Consider the following 22,375-nt stretch of genomic DNA (forward strand, 5'->3'; position numbering starts at 1 on the left):
ATTAATATAATTATTATTAATCGTATTATTATTATTATTAGTATTATACATAAAATATTACGACGAGGTCATGAGCAAGTTATTTCAAAACGGGTTTTTCGAGTGGGATAGAGCTAAGAAAATTATGGGTTATAGCTATGGAGGTTATGGGTATGATTCGGGGGTATGCTCGTGAGGTCAAACTAGTGTTTATCATCTCCGTTGCGTCTACGTACTTTCCTGCAATATTGAATCACAATATTGATACGTGAGCATTCATATCTTATCTTTTATATATTAATAGTGTATCCTTTACTAGTGCTCGAGTATATATGATTATGCATGCGTGTATGCTTAATTTCGTAGTTAAATAGTTTATGATGAATCACGAATTTAATACGTATGCTACTAGGATAAGGTATATGATATGCATGTCATTGGAAAGCTGACGAAAAATCAATAACTTTTCATTTAGGAATCGTGTGATTTCGATGAACGGATTAAAAGATATGGTCAACTGAATTATTATTAATATAAGTATTATTATTAAAAATTATTATTGTTATTATTATTACTATCGTTATTATCATTAAGGTTATTATTAATATTATCATTATTATCATTATTATAATTATTAGAATTATCATTAATATTATTGTAATATTTATTATTATTATTATCATTATCATTAAAACTAAAATTAGTATCATCTAATTATTATAATTACTATTATCATTATCATTATTATGAATGCGATTTAAAAGAGGACAAAAAGCTATTAAACAAATCGATTAGGAAATAACAAGTATAAGTATCATGATGAAATTAAAATATTGTATGATATTGATTTAGATAAAAATATCGTTTTCATTATTTTTATCATTATTATTATTATTAAAAGTATCATTAATATTAAAACTATCATTTTTATTAAAATTATCATTTTAATAGAAATATCATCGTTATTATAAAATATCATTATTGTTATTATTTTATTATTATTATTATTAAATATTATCATTTTGAATAGAATTATTATTTTTATAAAATATTATTATTATTACTGTTAATAATAAAAAGTATTGTTATTATTATCATGATTAGAATTATCATTTTATTATAATTAAAAATCATCATTGGTAAATATAAATATTGTTATTATTATTAGTAGAATAATAGTAATAGTAATTATTATTATTACAAAATAATACAACTTTTACTCATTATTATTATTATTATCAATATTATTTTACCAAATATATATGTGATACAAAGATATTTTTACCACATGTAATATAATTACATAAATAATACATACCACTATATTTCTATGATATTAAATGAAATTTATAAATTTTATTACTTAAGATATATAAAAGTATATTTTTATCATATATAAATTTTAAATATAAATTTTTATTTATTAATAAATGACTTATATTATTTACTCTAAAAAAAATCTGATAAATATATTTAAATATATAGAACGATTATATTTAAGTTATATAATAAACATATGTAGATTTTGGAAGTCATTTTTGGATAAGATGATTTTTGACTTTTGCATAATAATCTCGAGCATTATGATTGTGATATACTATGACCTGACCAAGCTTGCTAGACATTTATTTGACCAACTTATACTATTATAGGTTCGTGAATCCGAGGCCAACCTTGCACTTGTTCAATGCCGTCATATGTATTTTTACTACGAAATACAGTATCGTGAGTTTCATTTGCTCCCTTTTTAAATGCTTTTGCAATATATATTTTTGGGACTGAGAATACATGCGTTGTTTTTATAAATGTTTTACGAAATAGACACAAGTACTCAAAAATTACATTCTATGGTTAGATTATCGAAATCGAATATCTCCCTTCAAGTCTAGTAACCTAAGAATTAGGGAAATGGCCCCTAATTGACGCGAATCCTAAAGATAGATCTATTGGGCCTAACAACCCCCATTCATGTTTATGTATGGCTTTAGTACTTCGAGATTATTATTATACAGACGTCGATGTCTGTGGGGATATTCTATGCATTATGGTTAATGTCGGTTACCAGGTGTTCAATCCATATGAATGATTTTTATGCAGATGGCTATATGCATGCATGATGTTTATGAGAAATGAAATTATGAAATCTTGTGGTCTATTAAAAAATGATGAAAATGAATATTGATAATAAACTAATGAACTCACCAACCTTTTGGTTAACATTTTAAAGCATGTTTATTCTCAGGATTGAAAGAAATCTTCCGCTGTACATTTGCTCATTTTAAAGATATTACTTGGAGTCATTCATGGCATATTTCAAAAGACGTTGCATTCAAGTCATTAAGTTCATTAAAGATTATGATTAAGCAAATGACAGATTAGGTCACTAATAGTTGGATATTATGAAATGGTATGCATGCCTATCAACTTTCAATGTAATGAAAGTTTGTCTTTAAAAATAAATGCAATGTTTGTAAAATGTATCATATAGAGGTCAAATATCTCGCAATGTAATCATATGTTATTGTATTTGTCCTTATGGATTAGGACGGGTCATCTCATGTGGTATCAGAGCGGTGGTCATAGCGAACCAGGTCTTGCATTAGTGTGTCTAGCTGATAGATATTAAGATGCATTAATGAATTTGGACTTCGACCGTGTCTGCATATCAATAGTTTTGCTTATAATTTCTTGTCGAAAATTACCTGCTTATCATTCTTAGTCTAGACACATCTTACTGCATTGATTGCATGAATAGTGTATAGACAAAAATTCATATCTTAGCGTATCTGTTACTATAAACTTTGCCTGACATATTCCGTAAATTCCTCCGTAATCTACGAAATCTTTTGTTCTATATATATAGATATTCTATGTAATTAGAATACCATCCGATAGCCGAAAATCATTTAATATCGAAAAAAATCCTTTATTCAATCGTTCGAAATGGAATTCGCCACTAGTTCAAGTCCCTCGGATTTCGATATGGAATTTCACTCAAGCTCCGAAAGCAGTGTGACCGGAATGGATCAACCAATCAGCCATCATCTATTCTGGGTGAATTGGGGATGGGTTAGTAGCCTCCTCAATCATTGCAGACAAGAAGAAGGTGATCCCTTCCATCCACCACATTGCCCTCTTGGCGAAGAACCTGAAGCACTTACCGGCGAACCTGTCCGAAACACCATTTTCTCTCTCATTTCCAGAGTGTCTCGTCACGATTATATATTATCTCAAATCCTAGATCTTATTCATCCGCTCATTCGAACCACCGATCATCCAAGTATAATAGAAGAAGTCAACGAGCTTCGCGCTTGGGTAGTGGCCTTGGAGAATATGGTGCAAAGGCTACAAGCACCAACAGCAGTACCGGCCGCAACAGTACCACCATCAGCAACACCAACAGTACCATCACCACCACCAACAGCAACATCCGCATCCCACACCTCAACATCACAATGTTTACCTCGAGCATTAACGTCATACGCACTGTAGTTACCAAGAAGTACCAGCAACAATAACTGATGAAGTAATGCTTCATAACTTCATTGGAGAAACATTCTGTGGCGATTATGTAATCTCTAAAGTCTTAGAGATTACCTATTGTAGCCTTAACCATAAATCAGATGTGTAGACCAAGATGATAAGAGGAAGAGTAAAAACCCTGATCGGAATGGTGCATGATTTACAAGCTAGACTTGTTTTACTAGCAGCATCAACAGTACCGTTAGTATCACCAACACCGGCAAAACCTGTAGCACTACATACTCCGTCAATTCCATAATCACCGCAAATATTATCACAAATCAACAACGCGTATATTGTATCAACGAGTTATGAAGTATTAACTCATTTCCTCTGAAGAATTTATATGTATATTTTATATATATAAATTTTTAAACTACAAAATATCTTTTCGTACTAGGCTATTATGTATGAATTGAAAAGGGGTAGATACTACTCGGTTAAATTCATATTATTAATATGCTATGAGGTACATCCTTTGTTAATAACTTAACCATCGTTAACTACAATTTCTGTTTCAACTCAATGAATTCCATTATATTATTCAATTACATGTTTGATTTTACACTTTCGATATACTCGAAACTTTCTAGACAACATCATTCTTACCTTGTGAAGCTCACAAGAATCCCAGGAACACCAACATCATTCACCGAGTAAATATCAATAAAAATGAATAATGAAGTATTGATTCATAATTTCATTTACGTCGAAGTGATAATCCAAGAAGATTACGAAATTTCTAAAGTTTTAGAGACTATTCATTTCTAGTTCCAGCTAAAAATCAAATGAGCTTAATATGATATTAACTCATTAAATCTGTATTATATTTGAAGAAAATATACATATTAATATTTTCATAAAAATTGTAATAAAATTCTCTCGTACAAAAGATTACTTGTGAAACTTTTAACGGGTAGGTAATACCCGAAAGATATATAAATTCACAATTAATATGTTACATTCTTAGATTCTGATTCAGCAAATCATCCACTATACTCCCTACTTTCACAACAATATACATTCTTTTATAGAAATCAAAACAACCATACTCATCCAAATCCAATTACATATTCTGATTTTGAAATCTCAGAACTCAATTTGAGATATAACCGGTATCATCACTCTTAGATTCTTACATATTTCAAAGCTATACTTTGACTTCAAAACTGTGATAAAACGTCACTTCTATTTATAAAACTCATAAAAATATTCGTATCATTCAAAATTCTATAACATCACAGGTATATTAACGATTACAATCTGTGTTCAAACCCTTCGAAATTCCTGAAGACACTTCAAATAATGAACAATCGAGATGATGATCCAACCACATGTTACCCACAGTCATGCACCTGAAAAACGCTCGAAACCAAAGTCATAGTTTAACATGTATCCGTGTCAGATCCTTTGGCGTTTATTACCAAAAATAACTTTTCAACTCCTTTTCAAAATAGACAGTTTTTCACAGCTCCAGCAAACTAACTTCAATTGTTCATTCGAATGAGTCTTATTATAATGATTACCCTTTCATCATTATTACCAGGGAACCTTTTATGTCTCGCCACATTAGCAGTAAACTTACCAACAACTTCATTGATCTTTAAGCCTCTCCGAAAAAAAATCACGATACTTATTCATTGAAACTCTATCATGTACTCATCTGCATCTTGTAACGGTAGTTGCCATACCAAAAAGCTTGAATCGTTATTCTCGAATTTCGCAGCAATTCTACGCCAACAGTCATATAACGTATATCTCCAAGACTTACATACTTCGAATGTGAAGTTTCTGAAAAACACCCTAAACTGCGAACTAGTTCTCCGAATTTTGAAAAATGTTGATGAAGCAACAAAAACTGTAAACGACCTTAACAGTTAAAAGTTTGATGATAAAGAATAGTATGTTGGCAAAGCTCAGAAAAAGAGAAGGTTTAGAACTGGGAAACGGATTGAGCAAACCTTGAAGGAGGTTGTGGACAAATCACAAAGCCTAAACCTGCCTTCAAAGAATCCAAATGATTCAGTCTCTGCTGAAGTCTTTAGCGAATACCTTGCTCCTTACTCTCAACTCTTGCAGAAAATATTCTTCATCATCCTCTAATCTTAGATATTCTAAGATATCATCATATCTTTCATTATAAATATCTTCAATGTTTCTGAAGATATCTTCATAACTATTGTTATCCGAAATCATTTACCTCTTCACGCTATCTGTGTTACATCATAAAAGAAACTATTTTAGTTTCTAAATTCTGAAACCTTCGAGTTTAAAATATGAATATTTTTGAAGTAGTGTTGGGAATTGAAGCATGAGTTAGTATAATATAATGACACTTGATCAATGTGATTATATTATAGTAAGTCATGCTGAGTTTCTAAATGGAACGTGATGATTCACAGATCCTAACGTCATCATGTGCCATGTTACACGACTCTTGTATTCTACTTAACCTCTAAACATATCAAGAAAATATTTTTCTTAATGATTCGGCCTTTTCCGAGATATACTAGTAATTTGACGAATCAAGATCGTGCCATTACCATTTCCTTCTTAGAACAATAACCATGTTCATTCCAAAATTCATATCTACGAATTCTGGACCATTACATGCGGTGCTTAATGGCAAGAAGAGAAAACAAAAGAATGAAGCTCCAAAATAGAAATTGGAGTATAAATCACAGCAAATAGGAGAAAACATTAACCGTAGATATCAATAATTATGGAAAGAAAGATGCAAGAAAGGATCAGGAAAATCACTACCACAGGAGCAAAGTAGAAATAAACGGATTCCTCTGGTGAAAGTTGGAATAAAAGGATGATTGTTGTGATAGTCAGAATAAGATCAAGGATCAGAACTGGATGGAGCATACTGACGAATACTTTAAAGTATGAATCAAAGGAGAAAGAATAGAAGGTATGAGATGTGAAAATAAGGAAACGAAGAGGGTGGATTTATAGTGAAATACCAGGCAGAGCAATCGAGACAGATCATCGCATTTAACCAAAGAGGATTCCAATTTCCTTAATTACCGAAGAACCAAATCTTATTACGAAGATTTCCTCTAAAATCCCTTAAATTTCGGAAATCAATCGTGACTACGTCACTGGTTAAAACGAATCTGCATTTACTCATTTCACTCTTTTGTGATAGCTTCACTTATACTCTTCGCGTAATTAAATTGTTTTATCTGTATTACTCAATGATGATAAAACTCTATTTATCAACTCATATTCGTCATGAAAACATTTTTATGGTTAGCCAAGACGACCTCGATCAAATTTCGGGACTAAATTTCTTTAACGGGTAGGTACTGTGACAACTCAAAAATTTCTGACCAAATTTAAACTTGATCTTTATATGTTTCTGAAACGATAAGCAAAGTCTGTAAGGTTGAAATCTCAAAAAACTTGGAACTGTGTTCATGTAATCAATTACCCTTTGACTATGTTATAATTCAGTAGGCTTATAACTACCTTTAATGGTTATAAGAACAAAGAGAGAAAAAGAGAGAAGAAGGAGAGAAGAAATATTGATATTGATATTTCAAGAGAAATGGTGCACCTTAAATGGTTACCATACATGTCTATTTATAGTATAAAATATTACTATGCAAGAAATATAATAATAATAAAATTAACATCCAATCTAGATATTTTATAACACAATCTAGATATTTTATAACACGATTCACGAACGTTTATGTGTATAGACATGTATATATAAAAGATATAGTTATATTAATTAAAAACGTTAATAAGTATTAGATGTATAATACTTTACATGCACGTATTTGTTTCAATATGTTTGTCGATGGAATTAGAAGATAATATCACATGATTAAATTATCAGATACATTGTGATATTTAATACGGGTCTCTGTTGAGAGGTCCACTTTGATTTAGGAAACCTTTTCTTTTTAACGGTATTCGGAATAATTGGTAAAGTAATTTACAAGTAAGAACAAATGTGTCAATAACTAGACAAGGGTTAGTGGAGATTTCTGTTTGAATTCCAATTCATGTTTTACAATATTTTCTCGTGACTTTGTTATTATAACTATTTTAACTTCCATTTTATTTAATGTGAAAGTAAGAATGTGGAGAGTAAATAACTTGGATGTTGTATACCGACAAGTTAAGTAAATAGACATTTTACGTTAAAATGATTCCATGCGTTTATTTAACCTTTTGACTTTATCCCACGCTTCATCAACAAACCGTAATTTAAACACTTGAAATCTATTAAGTGTATATATAATTTTTACTTTTCTAAAACGTTTTATGATATAAAGATTTCTATTATTTTAACCTTTTAACAAAAATGATTCATAAATATATTTAGTTTTGAAAAATTAAAATTAAAATATTATTAAATAAATATTTATATTTCGAAATAAAAGTATATATATATTTTACAATGTGATAAGATTAAATATTAATTTAACTATAAATCGTTTATTTAAAATAATACTATTATGTATATATATATGTATATGTATATATAACGAGATGTCGATTTAAAGAAGCAAATGACCAAAACACTCAAATGAATAAGTTACATTTCAATTAGTATAATTATTGGTGAAATAAGTCTAATTATTGATAAAGGTACGTGTCGCGAAACGTAAAGTACAAGTTTTCTAAGCGTACGAAAGGACGTTCGAAAAACCGGAACAGGTATGTAAGTCGAGCGACAACGTACAATTCATCGGTGTTAAAATTACAAATCAAGTATGCACGAGAATATAATATAATATTTAATAAATTCTAAAGATTAAATATATTATATATTAAATAATATTTATTCATGTGTCGGCAGCATGTTTAATTCAATTATGAGCTGCATTTGGGACTCATGCACTCGCATGAGATCCCTCTCACAAACTCATGCGAGTGCATGAGAGGGTTAGGTGTGCCAAGTCCTTTATAAGTCGAATGTTTTCAGTTTTCATTCATTCCATTCATCCATCTATCTAGCGATATATATATATATATATATATATATATATATATATATATATATATATATATATATATATATATATATATATATATATATATATATATATATATATATATATATATATATATTATTAAGATTAATATAATTATTATTAATCATATTATTATTATTAGTATTATACATAAAATATTACGACGAGATCATGAGCAAGTTATTTCAAAACGGGTTTTTCGAGTGGGATAGAGCTAAGGAAATTATAGGTTATAGCTATGGAGGTTATGGGTATGATTCGGGGGTATGCTCGTGAGGTCAAACTAGTGTTTATCATCTCCGTTGTGTCTACGTACTTTCCTGCAATATTGAATCACAATATTGATACGTGAGCATTCATATCTTATCTTTTATATATTAATAGTGTATCCCTGACTAGTGCTCGAGTATATATGATTATGCATGCGTGTATGCTTAATTTTGTAGTTAAATAGTTTATGATGAATCACGAATTTATTACGTATGCTACTAGGATAAGGTATATGATATGCATGTCGTTGGAAAGCTGGCGAAAAATCAATAACTTTTCATTTAGGAATCGTGTGTTTTCGATGAACGGATTAAAAGATATGGTCAACTGAATTATTATTAATTTAAGTATTATTATTAAAAAAAATTATTGTTATTATTATTATTATCATTATTATCATTAAGGTTATTATTAATATTATCATTATTATTATTATTATAATTATTAGTATTATCATTAATATAATTATAATATTTATTATTATTATTATTATCATTATCATTAAAACTAATATTAGTATCATCTAATTATTATAATTACTATTATCATTATCATTATTATGAATTCAATTTAAAAGAGGACTAAAATCTATTAAACAAATCGATTAGGAAATAACGAGTATAAGTATCATGATGAAATTAAAATATTGTATGATATTGATTTGGATAAAAATATCGTTTTCATTATTTTTATCATTATTATTATTATTAAAAGTATCATTAATATTAAAACTATCATTTTTATTAAAATTATCATTTTAATAGAAATATCATCGTTATTATAAAATATCATTATTTTTATTATTTTGGTATAATTATTATTATTAAAAATTATCATTTTGAATAGAATTATTATTTTTATAAACTATTATTATTATTACTGTTAATAATAAAAAAGTATTGTTATTATTATCATGATTAGAATTATCATTTTATTATAATTAAAAATCATCATTGGTAAATATAAATATTGTTATTATTATTAGTAGAATTATAGTAATAATAATTATTATTATTATAAAATAATACAACTTTTACTCATTATTATTATTATTATCAATATTATTTTACCAAATATATATGTGATACAAAGATATTTTTATCACATGTAATATAATTACATAAATAATACATACCACTATATTTCTATGATATTAAATGAAATTTATAAATTTCATTACTTAAGATATATATAAAAGTATATTTTTATCATATATAAATTTTAAATATAAATTTTTATTTATTAATAAATGACTTATATTATTTACTCTAAAAAAATCTGATAAATATATTTAAATATATAAAACGGTTATATTTAAGTTATATAATAAACATATGTAGATTTTGGAAGTCATTTTTGGATAAGATGATTTTTGACTTTTGCATAATAATCTCGAGCATTAGGATTGTGATAAACTATGACCTGACCAAACTTGTTAGACATTTATTTGACCAACATATACTAATATAGGTTCGTGAATCCGAGGCCAAACTTGCACTTGTTCAATGCCGTCATATGTATTTTTACTACGAAATACAGTATCGTGAGTTTCATTTGCTCACTTTTTAAATGCTTTTGAAATATATATTTTTGGGACTGAGAATACATGCGCTGTTTTTATAAATGTTTTACGAAATAGACACAAGTACTCGAAAATTACATTATATGGTTGGATTATCGAAATCGAATATCGCCCTTCAAGTCTGGTAACCTAAGAATTAGGGAAATGACCCCTAATTGACGCGAATCCTAAAGATATATCTATTAGGCCTAACAACCCCCATTCATGTTTATGGATGGCTTTAGTACTTCGAGATTATTATTATACAGACGTCGATGTCTGTGGGGATATTCTATGCATTATGGTTAATGTCGGTTACCATGTGTTCAATCCATATGAATAATATTTATGCAGATGGCTATATGCATGCATGATGTTTATGAGAAATGAAATTATGAAATCTTGTGGTCTATTAAAAAATGATGGAAATGAATATTGATGATAAACTAATGACCCCACCAACCTTTTAGTTGACACTTTAAAGCATGTTTATTCTTAGGATTGAAAGAAATCTTCCGCTATGCATTTGCTCATTTTAAAGATATTACTTGGAGTCATTCATGGCATATTTCAAAAGCCGTTGCATTCAAGTCGTTAAGTTCATTAAAGATTATGATTAAGCAAATGACAGATTAGGTCATTTATAGTTGGATATTACGAAATGGAATGCATGCCTATCAACTTTCGATATAATGAAAGTTTGTCTTTAAAAATAAATGCAATGTTTGTAAAATGTATCATATAGAGGTCAAATACCTCGCAATGTAATCATATGTTGTTGTATTCGTCCTTATGGATTAGGACGGGTCGTCTCATTTTTAGCCATCTGTTCTATATTATAAGATGGGAAGACTTAGAAATCGGAAAGTTAGGCATGGGTTATGGCTTATTGCAACTACCTTCAGTGTCAGAGGTAAAGCAAAATTCACTTTCTACTTCAGGTTTTGTTGCTGTTGAAGACCTAAAATTGGAGGAGATCAAGTTCATTAAGTTTGTTTTAACCTTTTGACTATTTTTTGTATCTGTCAAGTGAAGGTTTTGAGTATTAATATTGTCAACCCGACTTAATATTGTTACGTTATAGGGATTAAAAATAGGGAGAAACAAAAGAAGAAAAACTTTTAAGTGAAGAAAGGTATGCCACAATTACCAGTGTCAAGTGGGCACCTGATGGAAGACGCATTGCTGTAGGCTTTAACAATTCCGAGGTCCAGGTATGGGATGTTACTACCGCTACATTGGTACATGTTTTCAGTATCACCAATTTTGTGATTTACTCTCTCATAATGACATAAACTAATTGTCATCTCTATAATAACCAAAAGTAGAACCAATTCTAATGTGTTTGTTTTAATATTGATGATAATAATATACGATTACTTATTGTGCTTTTCTAAAAATCGGTTACTTGAAAAGTCAAATATGAATACAAAGTTCGTTTAAAAGAATAATATTAATTCATCATTCCTACATCTAAATCTAAATCGCATACTGTAATAGTGCAATAAGGTTCGTCTTTAAAAGTACCCATGTTTCGTAAATCACAGGTAGTACTATGGCAAAATATCTTTACCTGCAATACAGTGAACAAATAGATTAACATTAACCAAAAAAGTTCAAAAGAAAATAGTCTGGAACAATAGATGAGTTGGGGAATTCGACATTCATATATTAGTCCTGGTGAAAGCAGATGATTTTTTCATGTATTTCAGTGCAGGTCAAAATGGGTCGGCGTGGAAAAATGAAGGAAGGTCAATCACCTATATTGATGCCAGACATGGTGGTAGAACCGTGTCTTTATTACAAACCTGTTATTATTTGTTTGTCAATGGTAGAGATCTGACTTAATGTACATTTTGTTTGTCAATGGTAGAAATCTGAAGGAAGGTCAATCACCTATATTGATGAAGGAAGGTCAATCACCTATATTGATGCCAGACATGGTGGTAGAACCGTGTCTTTATTACAAACCTGTTATTATTTGTTTGTCAATGGTAGAAATCTGACTTAATGTACATTTTAGCTACCCTCAGAACACATTTATCCTGTTGCAGGTCCAGACCATGAACTTTTTGTCATGCTTACTTCAAGTTGGATGATAAATATGAGATTTTAAGTATTTAAAATGATGTGATGCGGATGATAAAGGATCAAATGAATAGAAGTAGATGCAACAATGATACGGTGGTTTACATCCATGTTCATGAGGTAATTTGTTTCTTCTTTCGTGTATTAACTTAACAAAATCAAAGTTGTGAATTCACTTTGAAATGACAAATATTTTATGTCACCGAAATTGAGTTTTTTCATATATTTGGAAACTTCTGAACGCTGCAAGATGGGCGGGTCAAAAGGACATACTAACAGTTTTAAAAGTAAGTATTTTGTTTTAACTAATTTATCTTGTCTGTATTTAGTTTTTATTTTTCCTTACATTGTTGATATGAAGTACGCGGTATGAGTTTTTTTTTTCAAAATTTCTATCTTTTATAATAGGCTATTGGATCTAATTAAGGTGGTAGAACTGATCTTGTGGTTTGAAAATTTGTTAATGGTTTTCAGTTCGATTTGTTAGTGGCCCAGGCAACATTTTTTCAAAGTTTTCCCCTTGCTATCATATCCATCCTTTCTCATTTCTACCTAAAGGAAGTCATGAATATTAATCAGATGGGAACCACCTTGGGAACCACCCTGTTTGGCCCTGGCAACATATTTGATAGAGGTGTTAAACTGGGTTGAGGTTCGAAAAACTTCAGCCCAAAATTTTTAAGTCGTTATAAATAACTACCATCACTATAAAATCTGTATCAGTTCCAAATTATTTTAATTGTTTTGAATAAATGATTTAACTTTTTCAAAAAGATTTTATGTACAGAAGTACATTTTGGTGGACTTTTAACCTACCTATATGACCATTTTGTTACATTTATTCTTAAGTTAATTATTCTTATTACAAGTAAATATGCAAATTGCCTTCGTCAATCATATATTATATATTGATTTACAAAAAATGTTACATTACAGTTCCGGGTTGCAACTGCTACTAATGATGACCAATACTCATGACGATCAAAACTTATCATGGCAGCTTCCAAATAACGAAAATCAAAATTATATCTTACCAGAGAAATTACATGCCTACAAGGTTAGTGGACTCCTACCTTGAATCTCTTACCACGTATCGTATTACAACTTTGGTCAAACTCGGTCAAAACGCTGTCAAAATCAGCCAAACTCGGGATTACTCGAAAAAACAATTAAAATTGGTCAAAGTCAAACTTTGTCAACATCCTATCATTCCCCGAGTTGTCGAATACGAGTAATCCCCGAGTTTCCGAATACTTGGTCAAAGTCAAACTTTGTGACCTCCATTATTTATTGGGAATATAATAAACTTATAGTTTATATTTAAGAGATGGGGAATGTTCCGGGTTCCCATTCTGAACTATTCTGGTTTGTTTGGTTCTATCAAAGATCTAGAAATGGATGGATCTGGAAAAGTCAACCTCACAACACAAGATGGTGGTTTAGCTGAACTGTATAGTACATCGAACTTGAGACCAGAATTTAATGACCAATTCCCGTTTCATCCGAACGGTAATATCAATTTTGCACAACCAAAATAAAAGAAAATAAATGAGGACTGACACATCATCAACGACTATGCGAGGGTTCCTGGATTAATGCAACGAATTGCAACTTTGAGATGCCTAGAACTGTTTATGATGACAATATGGGTCATGCTTGGAATCATGAAGCCGGACCTTCAAATCTTCCATGATGGATGCAAACACGTACTCTCAACCACAAGTAAAATTTTAAAAATAGGAGTAATATTGTCACTTTGGCTAAAGTATGTGCGACTCATCAGTTTTACATATGGTCAGTCTTTACAGCCTTTGTTTCTATTTTATGGTGTTGTATTCATGGCGATTTTAGTTTATTTTGTAGGTATTTTTGTGGTTTAATTTTGTACGCCATAGTGGTAGTTTGTTGGCCTAGAAAAATGCTTTAGCTTTGTTTGTAAGCATAAAAGCTCTGATTGTATTATCAGCTCATGGGCTCATTTGTATTGGCCATTTCACAACTCGGTGAAAAGCCTTTTATTTATCTGTTTAATCCCTGTTTTTTTTTTTTTTTTTTTTTTTTTGTTAAATGTTATAACATGTTATTTGAATAATATGGTATTCTAATTTGAACACTTATAATGGTCAGCAGTGAGATCAAATTGTAATAATGATTTATATATTTATCTTTTTACATCTTTACAAATAAGGTACATATATACAAATCGTGCAAACACTTGGCCTTTGATGTTCATTTAACATCTGCATTATTTTTATAAAATTTAGTATGTAGATGTAACATGCGTGACTTAACATAACGTTTACATGTATTTGATCGTCTTCTTTTATCATTAACCATGTAGATGAAACATGCGTGATTTAACATATTGTTAGTAACAGATACAACATGTACTTAATGTATAACACATACATACAATATGTACGGATATTAGCGTACTACTATGCTAACTCTTTATAGCCACTGTGCAACGCACGGGCTATTAAAGCTATTGTACTTATGTTATCTTAACATTTTCTATATGTATGTAAGTGATTGCCATCTTTAGCGACTTCAATCTTTTTATTGCTATGTAGTAAAAAGATACATATTGTTCCATGAATGTTTGTATATGTATCGATTATAAGTCATGTAACACTATAACTGTATCGCTTTATAATAAACTGAACAAATACTATGTAAAATATAATGATGCATAGAAGATAATTGTGATTCATCCCTCAAAAAATCCCGCGAATTCGCGGGTCCTCCACTAGTATATATATATATATATATATATATATATATATATATATATATATATATATATATATATATATATATATATATATATATATATATATATATATATATATATATATATATATATATATATATATATTATTAGTATAGTATTATTATTATTATTAAATATTAATAGCTTATTAATTTTTATAAAATAATTATTAATTATTAGTTGACTTGAAATATGAACTTTACTTGCTATACTTAAGACGAAGACAAAGCAACCAAGTGCAAAAAGAAAAGAAAAGAAAAAAAAACGGTCTACGCATACACCAATATTAAATCAAGCTCTGGATTATTAAATTGGGGATTGTTGAAGGATTTTTCTTCAATTGCCATTTTTTTATTATTTTTTTTTGGCGAAAAAACGAAAACTTTGAATAACAAAATCTTTTTCTCGAAAAGTGAAAAAGAAATACAAGATACAATCTCGGACAGGGCTCGAAAACAAACAACAAGAGACAAACTACAGAGTTCTAAGAAACGCTAACTAAACTCAAGCTCCGCCGTAAGTCGATCTGTTTGTAGCCCTTGTTCCAAGAGTAACGGCCAAGGTGAGAGGCATGCCAAAAGACAATCATTAAATTTGAGTCCCAAAAATACCAAACAGATCGACGGAAGGCAAAATGAAGGGAAATCAATTGGGCAAAACAAGACAGATGGGCCGTATGAGCCCAATAACAAGAGCAAACTAGATGAGCAAGGCCTACATGAAAATAATAAATTGTATGAGGGTGGGCCTGGGCCTCATTCTGTCAACACCAGTTCTAATGTGGATGAAAGTTGTGAAAAAGACCCAATAATTAAAAGTAACAAGCAGGAGCCGAAATTAAAAAATAAAAAACGTCACAAGATATCGACTGAAGCTCCATGTTCGAGTTATGTGGAGGTATCTTGCTGCAACGACTGTTACTGGGATACAGTGGGAAATTGGCGAGCCTCCTCCAGAATTATGCGACTAAAGAAAATGGCTAGAAGTGTGTCTAATTGCCCTAATGACAAAATCAGATTGTTTAAAACCTGTGGGATGAAATCCAAAATTAGGGTTGCAGCTGAAGGGAGTAAGAGGTCCAAATCTAGAATCAATTCAACTGAAGATTCTGGTGATAGTGTTAAATTGAGAGCTTATGGGGAGCAAATTGGTTTGCGGTGGCCTAACGCAACCCATTAGTAGGTAATTACTTGCTTCCTTTCGTTAAAGTTTGTTTACTCATGAAGATACTATCATTAAATGTTCGTGGATTTGGGGTAAGGGGTAAATTCGGGTGAGTTAAAAGTATTTGTGCGCGAGAAAGGCCTTGTATAGCTGCGTTTCAGGAAACAAAGTGCAAGACTGTTAATGATTTTTGGGTAGGTGCGTTATGGGGTAATAATGATTTTGGTTGCATTCAAAGGGAGGTTGTGGGTAATTCGGGTGGGATGCTTCTGATTTGGGATACTAGTAGCTTCGAGGCTATTAATGCGGTAGGTAATGAGTTCTTTCTAGCTATTAAGGGTCATTGGAAACACTCTGATCAAGAGGTAATCATCGTGAATGTGTACGGTCCTCACGAGGACTCAAGCAAAAAATTATTTTGGGAAAGTTTGGATGCAATTATGAGGGACAGCCAGTCAGCATGGATTTTGTGTGGAGACTTTAATGAAGTCAGAGCCATGGAGGATCGATTAAATTGTCAATTTCGCAAAAGTCGAGCAACGAGGTTCAATGAATTCATCAAGCGAAATGGTTTGTTTGAGATACCGCTTAGTGGAAAGAAGTTTACTCGTATTAGTGACGATGGCACAAAATTCAGTAAAATAGATAGATTTATTGTGAACGATAAATTTTCTCAACTTTGGGATGACCTTTCCGTCATTGCATTAGAGAGAAACTTATCGGACCATTGCCCGCTTATACTTCGTGACAAGCTAATTTATTATGGTCCCAAACCTTTTAAAATTTTCGATGAATGGCTTTTGAATATAAGAAAAAGTTCGAGAAGCTTGGTTGGTTCCGGTGAAAAGCTATAAAAAAAGATTGTATTTTTAGAGACAAAATGAAAAATGTCAAAAGTGCGTTAAAGGCACGGAGTCACAGCTCTTTTGGCAAGCTTGATTGCGAAATCAGTGAGTTAAAAAAAGAGGCTACATCCTGGGAATTAAAGGCAGAAGCTCAAGTTCTAAACGACAACGAACGCCTTGAATGGTTGGAGTGTAGAAGAAAGTGGATTAAGAAAGAAAGAATTAAAGCGAATATGCTCAAACAGAAGGCTCGGTCCCTGTGGATTTTAGAAGGCGACAAAAACTCCAAATATTTTCACGCCTCCATTCGTCGACGCTACAACAAATATAATATCCGTGGTTTATACCTAAATGGGGTGTGGAACGAAAACCCGGCTGAAGTAAAGAATGAAGTTTTTAGACACTTTGAAAAGATTTTTATGGCTAGAAATTCCATCAGACCCATGATGTCCAACTTCGATGTTTCTGATCTAAGAAGTGGTCAACTACAGCAGGAAGATATAGAGATGCTCGAGGATAAATTCAGTGAATCAGAAATTTGGTCAGCTGTTAAAGATTGCGGTAGCTCTAAGGCGCCCGGCCCGGATGGCTTCAACCTTAGGTTTTTCAAAAAATTCTGGGATGTTATTAAAGTCGACCTAGTTGAAGCTATTTCTGACTTTTGGCTAAAAGGGAGTATTTCGGCCGGATGTAATGCGTCGTTCATCACTTTAGTTCCAAAAAAATTGGACCCGATTCTTCTTAACGATTATCGGCAAATAAGTCTCATTGGGAGTTTCTATAAAATTGTGTCGAAACTTCTTTTAAACCGTCTTAGAAGAGTGGCTTCTAAACTCGTGGGTTATGAACAAAGTTGATTTTTAAAAGGTAGGAATATTATTGATGGAGCCTTGATCGCTAATGAGACGATTGATTTCCTAAAGAAAAAGAAATTGAAAAGTTTCGTGTTTAAAGCAGATTTTGAGAAGGCATTTGATTGTTTGAGTTGGGATTTTTTGATAGAAATAATGGGTTTTATGGGTTTTGGTTCGAAATGGAAAAATTGGATTCTCGAGTGCCTAAAATCTGCGAGTATATCGGTTCTCGTTAACGGCTCACCCACTAAAGAGTTCAAAATTGGTCGGGGAGTACGTCAAGGAGACCCGTTATCACCTTTCTTGTTTATCCTAGCGGCGGAGGGACTCAACTTTCTTGTAAAAGCTGCAGTCAGGAACAGCCTTTTTGATGGAGTCCATGTCGGCAAAGATAAAGTAATTGTGTCTCATCTTCAATATGCCGACGACACCATTTTTTCGGGACTTGGAAGAAGGAAAATATTGATAATCTTATGTCACTCCTCAAGTGTTTTGAGTTAACATCGGGATTGAAAGTAAATTATAATAAAAGTAATTTATTCGGGATTGGAGTGGATAAAACTAGTGTTGAAAACATGGCAGCCACCTTCGGTTGTAAAGTCGGGTCATTACCGTTCATTTATCTTGGGCTCCCGATCGGTGCAAAAATGAGTAAATATAGTAATTGGAATCCGGTTATCGATAAATTTGAGAAAAGGTTATCGGATTGGAAGGCGCGTGCGGTGTCATTTGGTGGACGTTCGACTCTTGTAAATTCGGTGTTAAATAGTTTACCGTTGTACTATTTCTCGCTCTTCCGTGCTCCGCAATGTGTGATAAATAAACTCGAGAGTGTAAGAAGGTCTTTTTTTGGGGCGGGTCGGGAAGTGAGTCAAAAATGGCTTGGGTTAAATGGGATGAGGTAATCCTTCCTTTCGAGGACGGTGGCCTCAATTTCGAGTCTTTAAAAAACAAAAATTTGGCTTTGATCGGCAAGTGGTGGTGGAGGTTTAAAACCGAAACTACTTCTTTGTGGTTCAAAGTCATCTCGAGTATATATGGGGCATCGGGTCTTATGGGTTCGGGGAATTTTTCTTTTTCTCATACTAATAATACTACTTGGCTAAATATTGTTCGTGTGGGAGAATGTATAGATTCTCTTGGCGTAAATTTTAGGGGCTCTTTTTTCAAGAAAATTGGTAACGGTTGTTCCACTTCCTTTTGGAATGACCCGTGGCTATCTGATGGTGCCTTAAGTGTCAAATTCAACAAGCTGGCGAGATTAGAGAAAAACATAAACTCAAAAGTGTGTGAAAGGCTTTCGTGGGATGGGACAAAGTGCAACATGACATGCGAATGGGCTAGACAACCAAGGGGTAGGGTGACCAAGGAACTTTCGGAACTTAAAATGATGCTGGATCAGGTTACTTTCAAACCAAATAGTGAAGACGCGTGGACTTGGAAACTTTGTCAAAATGGTACTTACTCGACCAAAAAACTTACGGATATTATTAATCTCAAAACTTTATATGCTAGTAACAACAGAATCGAGACATTTCGGAACAACTTTGTGCCGAAAAATATAGAAATTTTTGTGTGGAGAGCGAGACGTCGTCGTATCCCGGTTTTAGAGGAATTAGACAAGCGAGGAATTGACCTTCACACCGCCCGTTGCCCATTATGCGACGGCGGTGTTGAGTCGGTTGAGCACTCGCTTGTCTTATGCCCGAAAGTACACGAAATTTGGACAAAGGTTTACAATTGGTGGGGTTTTGGCAATGTAACAAATTTGGGTATAAGCGAAATATTTTGCGGTAATGCTAATAAGACGATGTCGGAAGTTGGTGCGAAGATATGGCAAGCGGTTGAATAGATATGCGGATACCTACTATGGAAGAATCGGAATTTGAAATTTTTTAAAAATAAGTATTGGACTCCCGCGGTAGCACTTAGTGAAATCCAAATTGTAAGTTACGATTGGGTCGCGAAGCGTTGCAAGTCGAAGAACATTGATTGGCACAATTGGTTCAACAACCCTCACATTTTTCTTTAGTGCAAGGGTAGTTTAAGTTACTATCTTAGCAACTTGTATGTATTCTTGCCTTGTGTTTTATTTGTGGTTTTGTAGCTCTTTGTGCTAGTAGTGAGTTTGATTAAATGTACTCGAGGACTTTTGTATTCGTTGTAAATTTCGTGGTGATTCAATAAAATTTGCCTTTAAAAAAAAAAACACAACTAACAAACAAAAAAAAAAAACACGGGTCTAAACGAATCTAACAATTGCCATTCTTCAATTGCCATTGCCACTACGCATACAGCAATATTTAATCAATCTCTGGAAAGAAGATAAAAACCGAATTAGGAACTCCAAAAACTGAATTGCAACGAGTAATGGTTGAAGAACATATATACGATTTTAAAAAACTCTACTATAGCACTACGAATTAATTGTTAAACAGGTATCAATCAACATGCTAGTGATTGATTTCAAATAAACTCCGGAAATTATTATGCTATATTTTGATTGCTGTAACGTCTTATAATAAGGAGTCTGTATAAGTTAAGATCAATTACTTGATACATAAAGTTTAGAGTTTAGTATGTTTTTTTATCATCCATTGATCATATGATTAGACGATATTACTATAGATCCATAATATTGTTATTATTGTTAGTATTGCTATGCTAGTGGGCAGACATTGCTATGTTTTTTTGTACCTTGAACCTTAACATTATAGAGTATTTGATAAATTATTTTTATTCCCCTTTTTGATAGAATTAGTTGTGTTAATTATGAGATGCTGGTTTTATTAGATTGATATGTTGAAGAATTGTGTATTTGCAGTTCCAAAGCTTGTAGCAGATCTATTACGCTGCATTCTCGAGTTTTTTTTTTTTTAACAGAAAGGAAATGAAACAGAGAGATTATAAAATAATAGTGATTCTCGAGTTTTTATTTTAAGTGGAAAGGAGAAGAGAGTAGAGGATTAGAGGGGATAGTACAGATATAATTTATTAACAACACTCTCCGTCCATATTTGGACGGATTAGGAAGGATAATAAAACACTCTCATCCTCTTTCTTTTCCACTCCTTTCCGCTTAAAAATAAACTCGAGAATAAGTGATGATGGGAATCAGGTTGGTTATGTTTAGTAAAAGTTTTGTAATGTGTATTATGTAAGACTACCATTAACCCTAACTGTGACGTCAGAGGCAAATGGTATAAAATGTGTTTTTGACTGTGTGACTGTATTTGACCTTTATTAACCCAAGAGGTATTTGACCTTTATTAACCCAAGAGGTCAAACTTTGTGTCAACTATTTATAGGGTGATGTGATAAAATCTGATTGGAAAGTGAGTGGTAAAAAATAAATTAATAACAAAAATATAATAATATTAAAATTCAATGATTGTTTGACTGGAATGTCACGGGTCCGTGACTTTTAGTCACTATAGTGACTAACGCTTCTGACTGATGCTCCGTTAATTTTGTCACCTTCCGTCAAATCTAGTCCAACTCATTTGACACACAATTCTGACGCTGCTTTAGTGAGAGTGTAAGAGGAAAGTACTTGTATAGCGAGTCATTGATACAAAAGGAGTTACCACAATCACCAAGGATGTGGCAGCTAAAAGCAAACTTGTGAATTATCATTACTCTATGGATCTGGAGAACATGAATTCAGGTATGTGGACGCGTGTCTTTCATTCTCAAATGTAAATGTTATTGAGAAAAGCGACACCGAATTATAGCAAACCGCTAGTAATAATTGAAATAACGACAATAAAGGAACACCGAGATTTAACGTGGAAAACCCCAATAGGGTAAAAACCACGGGCAAGGAAAGAAACACTTCACTAATAAGAATAATAGGAATTACACTTCTCTCTAATTACAAGGATAAGTACTAATCTTTATATCTCTTGTAATTAGGAGATTACTCACAAACTTTCTAATTATTTCTTTTAGTACAAAGAGAGAATGAATTAATTTTGAGATGCTTAAAGAGCTTGCATGAGGCTCTTATTTATACTAGTAAAATGCCTGGAATGTAAACAAGTTGTAGACAACTTGACAAGTTGAAGTTAGGCAGACACCAAAAAGTCTTCTATGTAATAGTATAGCCTCATATTACATGTGCTCTTATATTTGTTTGACTACTTCCATTCCACCAACCATTCAACATCCACCAACCATTCACCTTATTTGACAATCTCCCACTTGAAGATTCGATTGAAGCTCAATCAGTCTTCACACGATAATCCTTCCTTGCCAATGATGTTGCTTACGTTTCCGCTAGGCCGCATGAGGAACGGCACCAAACAAACTTGTCACGGTTG

General features: G+C 31.8%; 2 long non-coding RNA genes across 2 annotated transcripts; both read left to right on the top strand.

Moving 5' to 3' along the window:
• Positions 1–11,267: 11,267 nt before the first annotated feature.
• Positions 11,268–12,181, top strand: LOC139866295 (uncharacterized). The gene is made up of 3 exons (XR_011765358.1): positions 11,268–11,319; positions 11,414–11,543; positions 12,042–12,181. It is a non-coding gene; the product is annotated as an uncharacterized lncRNA (long non-coding RNA).
• Positions 12,182–13,353: 1,172 nt separating this feature from the next.
• Positions 13,354–14,378, top strand: LOC139865892 (uncharacterized). The gene is made up of 3 exons (XR_011765151.1): positions 13,354–13,474; positions 13,804–14,139; positions 14,281–14,378. It is a non-coding gene; the product is annotated as an uncharacterized lncRNA (long non-coding RNA).
• The last annotated feature ends 7,997 nt before the right edge of the window (positions 14,379–22,375 follow it).

This window comes from Rutidosis leptorrhynchoides, chromosome 9, assembly GCF_046630445.1.
Source record: "Rutidosis leptorrhynchoides isolate AG116_Rl617_1_P2 chromosome 9, CSIRO_AGI_Rlap_v1, whole genome shotgun sequence".
NCBI classification, from domain to species: Eukaryota; Viridiplantae; Streptophyta; class Magnoliopsida; order Asterales; family Asteraceae; genus Rutidosis; species Rutidosis leptorrhynchoides.